Source organism: Cimex lectularius, unplaced genomic scaffold, assembly GCF_000648675.2.
Source record: "Cimex lectularius strain Harlan isolate CLEC.00 unplaced genomic scaffold, Clec_2.1 scaffold96, whole genome shotgun sequence".
Lineage (NCBI taxonomy): Eukaryota > Metazoa > Arthropoda > Insecta > Hemiptera > Cimicidae > Cimex > Cimex lectularius.
In genome coordinates, this window is record NW_019392676.1 from 649,418 (window position 1) to 663,892 (window position 14,475).

General features: G+C 34.1%; 1 non-coding gene across 1 annotated transcript; it reads right to left on the reverse strand.

The window, feature by feature from the left end:
* Window positions 1-11,392: 11,392 nt before the first annotated feature.
* Window positions 11,393-11,465, reverse strand: Trnae-uuc. Its single transcript has one exon. It is a non-coding gene; the product is annotated as a tRNA-Glu (tRNA).
* Between the last annotated feature and the right edge of the window lie 3,010 nt (window positions 11,466-14,475).

Below are 14,475 nucleotides of genomic sequence, written 5' to 3' on the forward strand. Positions count from 1 at the left end.
TTTGAGTGAACTAAGGATGTCCTTCTGGAAGCTGTGGTCTAATTCGCTCAATTTATCGGATACAACTTCTTGTTAATGCATGATAATGCTCGATCGCGAGTGGCTCGAATTGTCACTCATTATTTGAGAACGTAGGGATTACCACAATGAATTTGCCAGCACTTTTTCCTGACATGAACACATATGGGACATGTTAAAGAAACAGGCTAGAAATCGCTGCGTCCTACAAGCGTTAAACAGCTTCAAACCGCTGTTGTTGGAGAATAGGATTCTGTTTCACAAGACGAAATCGGGTCGCATATTCGATTCAATAATCGATGTCTAGGAGACGTAAGGACCTCAGCGCGGGCAAAAGAAGTAATACGCGTCATTAAGAGCAAAACTAGGTAATAAATTGTTAGGGTTGATGATAGGTGTTGATCTCCGAGTCGGTGAACCACGTTGAACCTTCCTCACTGAAGATGGGGCCATGCCGAAACGTTTTTTAATAATTAAACAAACCCACGAGTGCTGATAGACCCAATATGTGAACCTACGCCGTTCAGTAAAGTATTAGTTAAATTTTTATCTACCACAAAATAATTAATTTGTCTGTATTTTGCTGACTTTTCTTTCAAATTAAAAATTTAAAAAAATTAAAGTCACGAAATTAAAACATTAAAATAAGTACGTTGTAATTAATATAAAGAAATATGATAAATTTTACAAAAGACCAATATCACCTCTAAAACACAATTCTTTGCACTGCTTATTTCCATACTTAGTCCCCAAAGCGATGTAAGTCAACCATTGTTCGACCAAATCCTAAACCTAAAACCCTCACCACCTTCTAAATTCCTGCTATCCTATGTCCTATCATTTTATATCTAATTAAGATCTCGCAAAAGCCCAATTCATCCCGTTCTTGAATATTTTAATATAATCTTGGATCATTAATTTGAATTCAGGAGACAACATTCTCCTATACATCTTTTCTCCAAAAGGAGTGCTGCACTGGGGCCTTTCTCGATGTGGAGCAGGCTTTCAATCTAGTCTGGTTTCAGGGTTCACTCTGGAAACTAAAAGCCATCCTTCACTTCGATACTTTAGAGTTTGGGTTGGATCCTCTTCCTCTCCTTTTCATAGAGTTTATGCAAGAGTAAGACGACAAGGTTGCATTCTCTTTCCGTTGTTTTACACAGTATGCACTGCCGATGTCCCTTCTCATTCTAAAACTACGATTCTTACATATGATGATGAATTATGACTCTTGTCATATTACGCAACGTACATATAATTTCATACATTTAAGCATATTTTTTTGACAAATATTTGATTGATGTTATAAGCATACATATTCAGATTAAACAGATGGTTGATACATTCTCGTCCCACTTATCCACTATTATAATAAGTTAATTAATATTAACCTATAATGGCTTAGTTCTTAAGTATAAATAAACTTAATTTCTTTTTTTAATCACGCTTTGTTGATGTTGAAATATATCAATGAAAGCTCAGAATAAAATATGTTTTGTACTAACATATTGATTTTTTCTCAAGTACTGTATTTTTAAGTTTAAGTAACTAAACATGCTTTAAGTGAGAGTTCGCTTAATTTTATTATAAATATTTGTATAAAACAGGGAAGAGATAGTAGAGGTCTAAAATGGACCCACAGCTAACCCAGCAGATTCTCAAAATTTTTATATTTCTTATAAAGATAGCATTGGTTTTAAAAGGAAATAATTTTCGATTACCTGTTCATTGTTATTTTGATGTTAATTTTTCAGAGAATCTATTCATAAGATTTCAGATAACATAAATAAACCTAATTATACCGGGTTGACCTATTTCAACTTAACTGTTCGAAATTGTTTTTCCGCAATTAACCTGGCAGATGTTTTCAGTTGTTGTTGCTGATTAAATTATGTCAATGAGCTAATCTTTTCAGATCTGTGGGCGCTTAAACGATTGCTTAAAACATGATATGACGCAACCCGAGACACCTGCTTCTTGACAAAATGTATTGACTGCTTGGCCCCCAGGATGAAAAAAGTCGAGTCAATTCACTATCTGAGTGTTGATTCAGATGTTCACGATTGTTTAGGCGTTAATTGAATTCGGTAAAAAAAAAAAAAAAAAAAAAAAAAACAGACTACTTGTGATTCCTCGGTTCCACATGGCTTATCTCTGGGGCGCAAATTCTTCCCTTCGTCGTCCTTCGGTGTTTTGCTTTTTTTTCCATTTTGCTTCGTCCTTGTTTACTAAAACTGGCGCAAACTTGAACCTCGCGCCAGCTCGTAATGCATTGGCCAAAAAAAGGAAGACGTGAACGAAAAGGAACTTATTTTTTCCCTCTTTCAGCAAATTTCTGTCTGTACTTTTATAACAGTTAAATTGTAAATGAAAAGCATCTTTTCATCGAAAGATAAAAATGACAAATATAAATCAAAGCTTTTACACTAACACATTACTCATATCAATATCACTTTTCAAATAAAATTAGAATTATTTTTTTAATGTTTTTATAAATGCGTCTTAAGAAAAATAGAGGCTTTGTTGTGAGAAAACTACAGCCATCGGAGAATATTGTGATGAGATTTTAATGATACTTCGAGTACTCCCTTTAGTAATCCCAATTTAAAATACGGTACTAAGTCGTTGCCGGTAAATGATCCAATTGAGCCGAGGAACGAGGATATCGTTCCACTACGATTCGTCTGTCGAATTTTCATTTCCTTGAGAACAGAAATAATAAAATTCTGGTTAAAAAAATATTCAAATAGTTTTTAATATAAGTAGGGCTTTTTGTTGAAGAACCTAATAAACTATGTAGACCTTAGCCAAGGTTTTATTTTAATTAAACCAATTTCAATAACGTTTTCTTTTTTAAATTTACCTTAACGTTTTGCACGTAAGTGGTAGTTTTAATATTAATTGACCCGATACATTCAACCGGGTTTGGTCATTGCCCATTAGTCAAATAATTAAATATACATTAGGTTCTTTTATTTTGTTCCATATTAAATAGCTTAATACATAGATAGATAGAGGTTGGTAAAAAAAGATAGATAAAGATAGGTATAAATAGATAGATAGGTAGAAGGATACATAATGTATATATAATGCATTTTAGAAGTTATTGGGCTGGGGCAAAAATAATGCAGGTTTTGAAAAGGTAGTCAGTTTTTAATTTTTATAAAATAAAAAAAAATTTATTCGAAATATTTTCCATCACAACATATACATTTTTGCCAATAAAATATTTATTTTAATTAATATTTTCGTGGAAGGTTTTGGTTGAAATTAAGAAGTAATTTGGTCAATTAGACCACTAAATATAATGGGTATAAATCTTTATTTCGACTCCCAATAAAAACTTGGAAGGCGTTTTCGGCTTCACCTACATCTCTAAAAATTTTATCCTTCAGGAAGTGATCAAAATTCAATTAGGACTCTTTAGGCGAAAAGTTGAGTGAATAATGGACGGTGCGGTAACGTTTCATCTCTTAAGTCCTAAGTTTACGCATTGCGACATGTGGACTGGCGATATTGTGAAGAAGCGTCCCTTTACGGTTTACCAATGGTGAACAAAGACTTTCCAGTCTCCCGTGCATTTTGGCAGTTTCTTGGCAATATTTCTCTGCTGTGATAATTCAGGAAATTATAGTGAACAACCCGAGCAGTACACCACCAAACAATCACTATAACCTTTTTGGCTGCAGATTTGGTTTCGGGAAGTGTTTTGGCCTACATCTCTGTCCAACCACTGACCTGTACGCCTCCTGTTATCTACAGAATCCATTTTTCATCGGTCGTGATGATTCGATCGAGAAATGGATCATTTTGGTAGCACATCAGAAGAGATGTGTAAATTTCAAAGCATCGTTTTCTTTGAGTTTCGGTTAGTTCGTGCGGTCCCCATTTGTCGAGCTTCTTTGCTTTACGAATTTGGTCCAGATGGCGAATAACTAAGCTCTTCCGCAACTTCACGTGTTGTCTTCCGTGAATTTTCTTCAATCAACGTTTTGAATTGGTCGTCGTCCACAACGAAAGCCCTACCCGCAACATTCCTTGTTTTCTAGTTCGAAATCTCCAAGACAAAATTTCCAAAAGGTTTGGGCCACACTTCGCCAAAGTTTAAATTCGCACAAATAAAATAAATAAAGAAGTTTGGAGATATTTAATTTCGCAAGTCTTCACTCTTATAAACTTCAATAGAAACTAAAATGTTTTGTATAAAAGATAACAGTTAAAAGTATTTATTATAATCCATAAATTAGATTTGAGGATTTATTTTTGTCTACATGACAAGCACCTGTGAAAATATAACAAATTTTCAAATTCTCCGTTAATTTTGCGCCAACCCAATATTTTAATTAAATCCATTAGATTTCGTGGTCCGATTGATCAAATAACATCTTTCAATTAATGAATCTTTATGTTAGGTATTGGGAGATAAAAAGTTAGTTTCACGAGCGGGATTCGTACCCACGACCTTCGGCTAAATACGCCGCTTGAGCTATCGTGACTTAGATCCACTCGGACACCAACTTCCCATCTCAACCCAACCTTTCGAATTTTTCCTCCTTTTTACCGTTGGTCAAATTTGTAATCAGGATTCGATTCTCGGCGACAAATAAAATGGCCATGGAGAGCTTAATAATTAATTACACAGAAGACAAACACTTTGAGTGAGTAGAAATACTTTGTTTGAATATAAAATATATTTTGCATTGTATAAATTCACTTTTCCGCATCCTAAATGTAATTGTTAAATGTAAACATTGTTTGTAAATCCCAGGCCCTGAAGATGATCTCAATAAAAGATCGAAACGTTGGCACGATAAAGAAAATGTTTTTCTGAAACCTACATCACACCCGACCGCATCTCACGATATCTGAATAACTATCGATTAACGGTCACTAATCTCTACACACTTAATAAGTTAAATGAAGTATATCTTCACTAAAGCTCTCCGTGACCATTTTATTTGTCGCCGAGAATCAAATAGATTACACATTTGAAAAATGGCAAAAAGGAGGGAAAATTCGAAAGGTTGAGATGGGAAGTTAGTGTCCAAAGTCATGGAAGTGGTAGAGCAGCGGTGTATTTAGCGGTAGGTCGTGGGTTCGAATTCCGCTCGTGACACTGACTTCTTTATCGCAACCAATACCTTACATAAAGATAAATTAATTGAAATATTTTAATCAATTATATTTTAATCTAAGGTCTTGGTTGAGATAAAACAGGAAGACCTTAGTTTACAAGTATAATTAATTAAAAGTATATGCAATGCTTTTTCTGTAATCGAAACTTCAGTATTACGGAACGTTTACATTCCATTAATGTGAAACGCGAAAAAATTCAAGAAGTCAGAATTTGAAAGAAAATATTATTTGTGGGGGAAGATAAAAAGTGAATGAGAGAGAGATATATATAGAGAGAGAGAAAGAGAAAGAGCGAGAGAGAGAGTGAGAGAGAGATAGATAGAGAGAGAGATAGAGAGAGAGGGAGAGAGAGTGAGAGAGAGAGAGAGAAAGAAGGGTTGGGGGTGGGAGAGAGAGAGCTGAAAGAAAAAAATATAGAAATGATGATTGAGAGAAAGAAACAAGTATGAGCGGGTGTAAGGGGGATTAATTGATAGAAAAACAAGCGAGAAAGAGATTTTAAAATAGAGAGCGTGAGCAAGAAAGAAAAATAGTGAAATATCAAAGAGAGTTTGAATGAGAGGTGGAGAGAATAGAGTGTGTGACTGAGATAGATAGTGGAGATGAAAGAATATACTCTTATTATGTTTTTTTTTTTTTTAAATAAACTTTTTCTAATATGTATTATTATTAATTTACAGTGGAAAAGTACCATGTAATAAATTCCATTCTAAAAGAGTCCAAAACACAGATCGGATCAGGTCAACGGCCGTTTATATAATGTCCAGTGACCCTACCAAATGTAAGTAATCCAGTTTGTCATTAGTCACCCTATATTATTAGTAAGCTGCTTAGCTCGACAATATTATACCACATGAATACCGCAGACCAGAGTTGGAAAAGTGAATTCGTGAAAACAGAAAACGCCTGCCTCGTAAATCGCCCGTGAAACGGCATAACTTGCAGAAAGTCCAACTTTTTGATGACGAGCTGTCTCCGCCTTTTGGAAATCGGCCGGGTTTGTCAGGATTCGTTTCCGCTAAAACGAGACAAGAAAAAGTCAGTCCGAAAAGAAATCATTGTTTCAATTTTTAAGTTACAACTTTCAATAGGATTTATTACACTTTGAGCTTGATCAACAATAACGTTTATTTTGCACCAATTTAATTCCTTTTTTTATCAACAATTATTTAAAATTGCATTGACCTTCAAAACACTTCTAAGAATAAATTTTTTTATCAAACAGTTATTTCATTATTTTCACATTACTAGAATCCTTGTCAAATCAATTAATTACAGGGTACTACTAGTTCTCCGATAAGTCAATAAATTCAGTCAATCGTGTAACTTAGAAAGAAAGTATGTGCAATTTTCTAGAAGACAATATAGTATAGAAAAAAAACTTCTCGATAAGTAATATTTTTCTAAACGTGTGTGTGGTGATTTAATCGATAATTATTCAGAAATCGTGAGATGCGGTCTAGTGTGATGTAGGTTTCAGAAAAACAATTTCTTTATCGTGCCAACGTTTCGATCTTTATTGAGATCATCTTCAGGGCTCAGTTTGTCTTCTGTGTAATTGTGCCATCCTTGCGTGTCGTGTTGAGAGGGCACTTTTTCTCAACACGACACGCAAGAATGGCACAATTACACAGAAGACAAACTAAGCCCTGAAGATGATCTCAATAAAGATCGAAACGTTGGCACGATAAAGAAATTGTTTTTCTGAAACCTACATCACACCAAACCGCATCTCACGATTTCTGAATAATTTTTCTAAACGTATACCTCAATAGTTTACGTTTTTGAAAATTAATTAAATTAATAATATTATTTTCGTAGGAACTACATTATTACAAAAAGGGGAACTAATGATAACATAATGTTGGTTACTGAATATTAATGTCCGTAGTATGAAGCAAAAGGCTAAATTTTTTGGTTTTTGTTAAAAAAAGATTCCATGTTTTCTTCACTTTTTTCAAGACATTTATTTTTCGCTTCGGGTTTATCACCCGGCATCAGCAACTTCAAATTTTTGTTTGTTAAAACATATCATAAGCATTTCTCATAAAGACAAGGAAGGTTAAATGTTTAAAAAACGTATAGTACTGACCATATGGAATTTTTTTTTAACAAAAAAATTAAGTATTATTTATTTCTTATGCAAAACATAAAGATTTGTAAAGTAAAGGTTAATTAATGGGAAATACTTAATTATTTTAAATTTTGGTCTGTCATTATTGTTATATACGTAATATTATATACTTGATTAGTTATTACTTTTTTGCAGTGCAGACGACTTGACAATGGCGTTAATAATGTTTGTAAAAAATTACGTATTCATTTGATTAATAAACTTTATTATTATTAAATAAAAAAAAGTAGACAGGAAAGTTGGTAATTACTTATAATCAAAACTTACATGAATAACATTAGAAACTACACATTGCTAAGTAAGTATTGACTTAACCATAAAATAATTTTTAATGTTGCATTAATGAGGTGTTAAATAAGTAACAAGTTGAGCAATTAAAAGACATGAAAATACTTTCTACCCCTAAAACAGAATAAGATTCTTATCAATCGTAATAACATTATTAGTTATAAATGTAGATTTTTTGATATGTAAGATGTAGATCATTTCACATCATTTTTAATTATATTTTATAAATTATTTATAAAAAAAGCTACGCTCGAAACGTTTTTGAAAATTGATTTTTTTTGTTGAAATTGAAATATTTTTTACTTATATATTTTTATATTTTACCTTGTTGTTTATTTAGATGATATCAGAAGAAAACATTGCATAATGCTGTATAAAATTGCATGGTAAGACTAATTTGATTGTTGGGACGTCGGGGGTTAAACGTTGGTGACTCACATCGAATAACACTTTGTAAGACCACAATTTCTCTTCTTTAACTGAGTGTATTTTCCTCTGTCATAAACATTTTATGAACATCGGTGTTGGTAATGCTTTAGGACGTTTTCTAAAGAAATAATGCAATTTTGCGTTAAAAAAAATATTATAATTACAACTGAGATTTTTAATCGCAACAAGCAAACGAGATAGGACATGTAGTGACAATATAGCGTGTTACACACTGTAGGAGAAGTAACGCAGCAGTGACACACCCTCACATTGAGTCTATCAATCTCTCAAAAGATCTGTCGTCCACAATCGCTTCAAACGACGTGTAGGATTCCCAGATATGTTGGGACGTGAAAGCTTTTGGACAAGTAGATTGGGGTGAAGGTTTAAATTATTGTGGAAGTCTTTATACTGGGATTTATTAATACAAATTAAAAATGGGATTTGGAGGTCATTATGAATTGTTAGGTTTGAAACGTAGGAGCAACAGTTAATGTTTTTCTTAGTACTTTTGATTGGACGGATTAGTAGTATTTTGTCAATGTACGATCCGAGAGAGAGCACAAAATCTGAGGTTAGAATGGTCCATTGAAATAGACTAGGAAAATAAATTTCGGAGTGTAATGTTGATTAGGTAGACTTTTCTCCATTTGCGAGATCATGATTGGGTAAGGTTTAAATGTAGGTGGGTGTGACTATCGAGGGAAGGTAGATGAAAGGATGGCAAAGTTGTCAACAAAGGAACATGTAATGTTCTTAGGGAAAACAAGAATGTCGGCTGGGAATATTGTGAATAGGAAGGGCCCTAGGATGCTGTCCTGGGGGGCCCCGCTTTAATGGGAATATAAAAAGAAAAGGCAGCCCCCTGAGCTATGCGGCGGTGTCTGTCAGATAGGATTTTAATATTAAAGGTACGTGAAAGTAAGGAAGCCCTTGAGCTTCAATAGCAATCCAGAGTGCTTTACCCGATCGCACGCCTATGCCACATCGAGAAAAACACCAACGCAATACTGTTTCTGCTCAAGAGAGCTTTTTCACTATATCTTAGTAATGCAACAGATTCGTTTTAAATTGATCCAATTTATTTCCCAAGACAATCCAAATTTGTAAGTAGGTAAGGAAAAAGAGAGAGGGTGTAAGGAAAAGACATTCTCTTTAATCATTTTGTTTAAATCAATTTTAACGTATAAAGATACCTATCTTCTATACGTTAAAACTGATTTAAACATAATGATTAAAGAGAATGTCTTTTCCTTACACTCTCTCTCTTTTTCCTTTCTCTAAATCATCTCTTCTATATTTTTCTTTGAGATTTCTTTCTCTCACTCATTTTCTGTCTCACTTTCTTTCCCTCTTTCGTTTTCTTTCTCTTTTTATCCTCATTCTTCTTTCTCTGTCTCAGTCTGTCTGTCTTTTTCTCCCTCTCTTGCTCAGTTTCATCTTTTTTGTTACACAACCCTACCCACCTTTTTCCTTTTTCGTTCTTCACACAATATACCTTGTCTCTTTTTTCCATCATTCTATCTCTATCATACTCATACACTCTCTATCTACCTATCTCTGTCTCACTCACTTTTTCTCTCGCTCCTTCGTTCTCCAATATATCTTTAATTATTTATTTCTTTTTTAATCTAATACTCTATTTTTTGTTCCTTACTTTTTATTCCCCTCTCTTCCTTTCTTTCTCTTTCGAGCTCTGTCTGTCTGTCTCTATCTGTTATTCTCTCTCCCTCTCGCTTGCTCTTTTTCTATATTTTTTTCTTCCAATATCCTACACTCTTTCGTCTGTTATCTTTTTTACCTTCTTTCATTTATGTTTCTCTATGGGTTTATGCTATATACATCTATCTATCCAAATATCCCTTATTCTCTCTCTCTCTTTCTCTCTCTCTCTCTCTCTCTCTCTCTCTCTCTCACTCTCTCTCGCTAGGTAAGTGTAAGGGAGGAACTAAATTTGCGAGATTTGTTAATTAAAACAATTCTCTCTTTCTAGCATTCTTTAAGTTTCTCTTATTCTCGCAATATTTTTTCTTGTGTAGTATCATCCAATATAAATAACTGAAATGGTGGTTAAATAAAGAATACCATTATCATCGCATCCTTAACTTCTCGCATGCAAACTGTGTACATCAAATAATTCGTGTTCCAACCTTTTATAATGCGACGTAAAAAAACTGCATTTGCAATTTTTATTGCTTCAATGAAATTTTATTTCAGGAATTAGCATAGCAAGGTGGAAAAGTTGTATAATATTATGATCTACTGCAATGATTGCTGAAAAAACGGCCAATGGAAAGAACCTGGAACACAGTTGAAATGTAGTTTAGTAATTTTGTTACAAGACGAAGAATTAATTGAACATCAGCAAATATCGAAGAAATTTTCTCATCAACGCTGAACCTATTGAAAACTGAGACCAAGGTGGATCGGGTTTTGTACGAAAGGGTTTTTGAACTGTTCAAATGAGAGTTTTGATCAATTTTTATTACGGACCGACCCAACTTTAATAAAGCGCGGTCTTTAGTTTCTTTACGATCGCTATATAACGCTTGTTCTAGTATGAAATCGGTCAAACTTGGAGTACATTTAGTTGGTTCATGTTTTTACGAACTTTCAATTCAGGATTTTTAATCTCAGAAAATCTATTTAAGCACTATTTAGAAACGTAGCATTTTTGGAAATCAAATGGGATCCATCAGTGAAACAGTTACTTCACAAAAAAGACACTATTTTTGTTATTTTTCTAAAGTGATCGTACAAATACATACATAGTCACCAACATTATGAAGTAATTGCCTATTAACAACATTGAAAACTAAATAGTGGGATTTTAGGTTCTTTGTTCTGTCGCAGAGCAATAATAATTTATCCGAGATGCAAGGACATTGCATTTTAATGTCTAATTACAATGTTAAACACTGATCAGTGTTGATAGATACTTCATTGAGAAGCAGTTGTATAGTTATTAATTATTTAACAGTTTTTTAGCTTACAATACTCAATTTTTTTAATGCTCTTCTATTATTCCCACATATTTTATTTGATCTGCCTTTCTGTTCCGATATATTTCAGTATTATTTTCTGATTTCCCATCGGATTTTATTATACCTACTTGCCCTCGATTTTTCTTCAAATCTATCTTAGACTCTCTCTCAGGGATTCGTTAGGAGGGGATGGAAAATCCACGATATTCCCGCTTGCAATATTAATTTAAGTGATCCTTTTGAAAATAAAACATTTTTAGCCCAAGCTTTCTCTTGATATATAACAAAATATATTCCCTAAAGTGGTTATAATTTAAATCCCTTATATTTCGTGGTCCGATTGAATAACTTCTTTCAATTAATTAATCTTTACGTAATGTTTTGTTTGAAATAAAAAAGCCAGTGTCGCGAGTGGGATTCGAACACACGACCTTCGGCTTGAAACGCCGCTGCTCTACCACTTGAGCTATCGTGACTTCGATCCGCTCGCACATCAACCTCCTATCTCAACCCACCTTTCGAATAATTCTATAATTAATTAATTTTTTGTTTCCGTACTATCTACCGTGAGTTCTCAATGTTGAACATACTATGTTACAATGAAATCAGTGCTTTGCTTCAATCACTTTTATTTGAATCAATTAAATTTATCAATAACGTGCTCTTTCTCGGTCGGGATATGGTCGATTAATACCTTTTCCTTCAAGGGCAAACTGTTTATTTGAGAAATCATATAGATAGGTCATTTCTCCATTATACCTGCGTTTGGGCGAAATTACCAACTTTCAAAACTTTTACGTGCTAATCGAACAGATATGGTATTTTTAAGTAAAGGGAAAATTTTCGTATATACGGTTCTTCGGGTTCTAGTTTTTTTCCATCTCTTTCTCTTTCAGGAGAGTCCTTGACTCATTGTTTGTCAGTTTAGCTGAAAGGCCTCCCTTAACAAACCGACCGTCATCAAACCAGAAAAGCAGAATCAGCGAAATGATCATCTCCAGGCGATTGTGACTCATTCTGCTCGGTGCTATTGTCCATTTATTCTCCTTCCTCCTGAGACCGAATGGCGCACTCTCGACAAAAAGAAATTTGCATCGGCAGGGTGTATTCATCATTAATATGTATAAATAGTAATAAAAGCCCGACGATGACGGTTGCAATAAAATTGGAATATTGCAAAATCCAAAAGAGACCGAACGAAAAACATCCTCTCTAAAGTGGTTCTAATTTAAAATTTATTTTAAAATAAGAGGGTGGTTGAATATACGTATTTTCTACCGTGAGTTCTGAAAGTTGACTGTAGGAATATTTTGTGTTAAACCCTATTTACTTCAAAACAGGATGTTTTAATTTTTGAACGGAACACTTCGAACATCGTCTAAGTCATTTTGTCCCACTTTCGTTGTACGTCATATTGAATTACTTTTTATCACGCAATATTTTACAGTTCATTGATCATTGCATCAGTTAAAGAAAGGCGTAGTTTCATGTGTTCCATTTTTCAGTAAGTACTGTTTATCTTTTTTTGTGCAAACAATGACAATTTAACATTGGCCTACAAATTGTTTATTCAGAAATGTGGTACGTGTAAATTACGGATGCCTGAGAGATGTGAAACTCTTTTATAATGTGATTATTTTTACAATTTACCCTCCGACAAATTTATCCGAGTCGGTGAACGTGACCTTAAGGTTTTTTGGTTGTCTCCGTCTATGGATTATAATAAAAATAAGATTAAAAAATTGACCTTATGATAACTCCTCCTTTCGATTGCCGTTTTGGACCGTTATGTTCTATTTTTCTCCTATTATGACGGCTGTTAAAAAAATGGAAAATTCATCTTATTCTAAATAAGAAAAATATGTGTGGTGATTAGTGACCGTTTGTCGATGATTATTCCGAAATCGTGAGATGCTGTCTGGTGTGATGTAGGTTTCAGAAAAACGTTTTCTTTATCGTGCTGTTTCGATCTTTATTGAGATCATCTTCAGGGTCTGGGAGTTATAAACATTGTTTGAATTTAACAAAAACATGTAGGATGTGGAAAAAAGTGAATTTATACATTGCAAAAAAATTTTTTTTTAATATTCAATCAAAGCATTTCTACTCACTCAGTGTTGTACGCAGAAAACCAACACTTTGAGTAAGTAGAAATAGAACCCCTCAAAAACTACCTTAATTGCTTTCACCAAGAAAAGAAATTTTGAAATACAAGGATTACGCTTCTAAAACGAAATGCTGCTATTAAAAAATGAGGTCAAATATCTAGGAATAATCTTTGATAAGAAATTAACCTGGAATCCTCACTTGCAACATACAATAACAAAAGGTAAAATATCGCTAATGACCACAAGAAGGACCTTAGGCAAATCTTGGGGACTGAAACCGAAAATGGCCTATTGGCTATACACGGCAGTCATAAGACCCAGAATAACCTATGGATCATTAATCTGGTGGAACAAAGCTCAACAAAAAGTAGCTACCCAAACGTTAGGCAGCATAGAAAGATTAGCAAAGCTATGCATCACAGGGGCGATGAGAACAACCCCTACAACGCATAGAAACTTTGCTAAACCTACCTCCACTGGAAATATTTATACAAGGAGAGGCTAGGAAAAGCTCATTTAGGCTCCAGAAACAATTAAATTGGAAAGGAACTAAACAATTCGGGCATACAACCATAATCAACAAAATCAGACACCCATTATTAGAAATGGGGACTGATTACAAGATCCCGGAAACAATCTTCACAACTTCCTATAAAGTCTCAACGGACTATAAAGGAGAGGAAGAACATAGGAGAGCATCATATACAATGATATGGTACACAGATGGCTCCAAAACAAAGGAACCGGATTTTTCTGTACAAGCCCAAACCATGAACAATCAAACTCATTAGGGAAGTTCTTCAGTCTTTCAAGCAGCAATACATGCCATCAATGCTTGTGCCCTGGAAAATCTTAAAAGAGGTTACACTGACAAAAAAATCCTCATAAGATCAGACAGCCAAGCAGCTATTAAAGCATTAGCATGTAAAATAATCACATCAAAACTAGTCAGTGAATGCATCCAAATCCACCAAAACCTGGGGAAACACAACAAACTGATGATATCTTGGGAGCCAGGGCACAGGGGAATTTTGGGTAACGAGACAGCAGACAGACTGGCCAGAGGAGGATCTGCAAGACCATACATAGGCCCCGAACCTATCCTTGGGATAACAAAAACAAATATAGAATTCTCCATCGGAGAATGGATCCAAGCAAAACAAAAGGAGAAATGGATAAACTCTAGCGGTGCTAGACATAGTAAACGTATGATGAAACAACCCTCACAAAAACACTGCATCAATTGGAGAGGGCCACACTCAGAGGAGTAGTAGGACTACTAACCGGTCACTGGTATCTGAGAAAACATCTACACAACATGGGTATATNAGAACATTGCTTTAAAGTAACTAGTTTCTTTTTTTTTGTTTAATACCAA